This window comes from Triticum aestivum, chromosome 7B (assembly GCF_018294505.1).
Source record: "Triticum aestivum cultivar Chinese Spring chromosome 7B, IWGSC CS RefSeq v2.1, whole genome shotgun sequence".
Classification (NCBI taxonomy): Eukaryota; Viridiplantae; Streptophyta; class Magnoliopsida; order Poales; family Poaceae; genus Triticum; species Triticum aestivum.
The window spans coordinates 234,097,732-234,101,445 of record NC_057813.1 but is presented as its reverse complement, the minus strand read 5'-3'; positions in this window follow the sequence as shown (position 1 = coordinate 234,101,445).

Sequence of the window (3,714 nt, the reverse complement as noted above, 5' to 3'; positions counted from 1 at the left end):
TTTTGAAATGGAACACCCCGATTCCATAAATCACACTGGCGCAGCAAACCCGCTGGCCCTCGGAATGTTTGATGAAGCCAGAGTAGTTTAATTTTTTTTTCCTTTTTTATTTTGAAGATGGAAGCGCGGGCGTAAATAAGTACTCCCTTCGTCTGGTTTTCATTTTAAACTAAAGTTTGACCATAAATTGAACTAATAAAATATAAATTATATATCACGAAAACTACATCATAGAAAATATCTTTCAAATACAAATACAATAATATATTTTGGATAGCATATATTTTATATATTTTTAGTTAAATACATGGTCAAACTTGGATCCAAAATAATATGAGGCCTAATAAACTTGGACGGAGATAGTAGCTCTAACCTTCTTTTCTGACCAACATGTTTTACTTTTCAAAATTAATAAGTGCTCCAAAATTTTGGATCAATGTTTTTTCTTTGGAAACTAAGTCAATGGCACATAATTAGTACTCATCGATCCGAATAAAAACCAAGTACTGAAATCATCCTAAAGAATAGAAAGATTACAGTATTTGTTTCCTATTGCTAACCAACAAAGAGAAATACTCTCTCCGTTTTGAAATATAGGTCTTTTTAGAATTTTTTTAATGTAAATTACATACGAAGCAACAAAAATGAATCTACATTTTAAAATATATCTATATATATCCATATGTAATTTATATAAAAATATCTAAAAATACTTGTATTTAGGAATCAAGTAATGACATCTTCCTATTCTTCTTTACGGAGGGATTATATGCGAATAAGAATATGTTGGCGGAAAAATAACCCATTACTCCGTAGCAACGCATGTATACAAATAAGAACATGAAAGGATTTTAAAGGGTTCAGACTTCACAGAGAGAGATGGCACTTACGTATCTAGATTATTCCTAATTGCCATTGTTGCTAGAGCCGGATTATCCATCAACCTTCTTCTCGATTGGGCATGATCTTCTCGATCTACGGTACACTAGTCGACGAGATAAAAATTATACTACGTGCCCTTGGATTGGTCACACAATTAAAATGATACCTTTATGATCTCCCCCTTATAATCTATTTATACCGGCAAAGCAAAGCATCCATTGTCTCGGAGTCGTATTGCTAGCAGTACCGGACACCGACCCAAACTCTCGTCCTTTTCTTAAAACGTTGCCGAGTCAAAACAATTGTGCTGAAAAAGAAAAACAGTTGTGCTGGAAACTAGTCAATCGCTGCAAAAATAAACAGAAACGCTAAGAGCATCTAAAGGCGGATATGTTAAATATAGCCCCTCGAACGCCAGCGGATGCGCTCGGGCGCGTCCATGGACAGTGACCGCACGTCTCAAATTTCACTTGTTGCATCCAGACATCTCATACTAGATTCTTCAAATTTCACTTGTTGCATCTAGACATCTCATACTAGATTCTTAAATCCATACAAAGACAGACAAAAGAAATAAACCTATGTACTACTTCGATCATCTAGCTACTCATCATCGGAGACGTCAACGATCTCCGTGCCCGGCTCCGACAGCATTGGTGACAGCTGCAGCTCTGCCTCCTCCGGCTGCTCCGCTCCGGCCTCCTCCACCCGTATCTCCGCGTCGAGTTCGGTGAAGAGTGCGTCAGACGCCGCCTGCTCATGCCGGGGAAACGTCTGGTTGCCCTCCACATAGGCCTCATCCTGCAGCGAGCTGCTATACAAACGGTTTTTAACTCCTTTCCGCGACGTCATTTTAAACCGTCGCCTAGTGAGTGTAGGCGATAGGGGGTCCTTCTCACACGACCCAGAAACCGTCGGGATAGAGTAGCAATGCATATGTATTTGATACCTAAGCGTATGCATTGTCGGCATGTATCCCAAAAGCGAGTCTTCAGACAACTGTTTTGTGATATCTCGCATGTCCCAAATGCTCCATCCTTGCTACTCGTTTGTACTCGCATTACCATCGCAGTCGGACTTCTATGGTTTTACCTTACCAAGCGCAGTCCAAGCACAGTCCAGGCACGGGATTTTTCTAGGCACGTACGAAACTGGCTCTACGTTTACAATGAGCGCCACATCACAAACAGTTTTCTCGCGCCATAGTCTAACACGGTTCGTGTCGGTGTACTAGAGTAGGGGTACCCTAGTATCCCGAACTTGTGCACGGACAGTTGCAGCGCCCCGCGACAAGGCTTGCCGGGTGACCGTCAAGGTCCTCCATGGTTCCTTTGGAGCCATTCAAGAACAAAGTATTCAAGCTAAGGAGACAAGGCCCCGGCAAGAGGAGCTTGCCGGGAAGGCCAACCAAGGCATTTCAAGGAACTTGCCGCGACGCGCCACGCGTCCCGGCAAGGCCCGGTGAGCGACAAGCTTCCGGACGCGACAAGACAACGACCGCGGCAAGCTACCACTCTGTACCCGCGCTCCAGCACATCCACCAATGTGTCGCCCTGGGGCCTTTCCAGGCGTGCGTGGCAAGAGGCTGTGCAGCCAACGATGCGCGGTGACAAGCGACGCTGGCAAGATTGCCATCATGGCGAGCGGTGGCGTCCCTGACGGTCCCTTTTTGCACTATTTGGGCGACGTAGACAGGCATTTAATGCCTTTGTCCCCTGCCGTCAGGGTTAGGTATGATACACTGTACAGGTAGTTGTACCAACCGCAATTCCTTTTCCATTTTTACCCTTGTCTACGTTGCCACCTGTCGGGGACCCCTTTAGCATATAAAAGGAGGCCCATGCGCAATGTAGAGGGGGGTTCGAAGCCAGAAAAACACTCACGCTCGGTCTCGTTAGTAGCTAGTGTGTACTGTAGCACTCAGCGCTCCCGAGCAAGAACTGAATACACTCAGACATGCAGCAGTAGGAGTGTTATCTCTCCGGAGAGCTCCGAAGCTGGGTAAGCTGCTCGTGTGCTTCGCCTCGATCCGCTCTTCGTGCGATCTCCGCCCCCCGCCGAACCGAAAGGGGCTCGGTCCGCCGGCCCCATAGGTGTTCGTGGATCAGTTTCCCCGACATCTTTGGCGCGCCAGGTAGGGGGCGTCGAGGTTGTGTGAACCTGATCCGGCGTTCACACGAGCTAGATCTTCATCTTCTTCATCGACATGCCACCGAAGAAGAAGACTTCGGCGGCAGCTGTTCCGTCCACGTCGATCTCACCACCACCGGAGCAAACGGGTGGTGGGGTAGACACCGGCGGAAGAACGGGCATCGACGAGGGAGCTCACGGTGCTGCCAGGTCCAAGGACAAGGCTGTGCAGACCTCGGCGTCCATACATGCACCGCGCCCATCTCAGGAGGTGCAGGACCGACAGCGTCATGGTATTCGCAGTGCCATACGTTTGTTGGACCAAGATCGAGCTGGTGGATCTCGGGGTGCTCAAGACCAGCATGCACTCCAACATGCTGGCACGAGCGAGACACGGTCGCCTGGACGGGATACTGCTCCTTCTAACATAGTTAGAAGTCCGAGCATATCCCGCTCCTCGCACCGTTCACCACTGCCGCCCACCACTCCAGCAGAAGCTTTGGCGCGAGCTCAACTGCTCTTGAATTACCCTCCAACGGCAGACAAGATCGATGAATGGAGGGCCACCATTCAGAGTCTCATCGGCTTCGCCAACGGCGACACTCCGCGGCAGCCGAGTACATTGCTGCCGCGGCAGGGCTGCCAGGCACGAGCCGGTGGCGACGAAACCGGAGGGGGTGCAACCACCATGCACTCTCCACC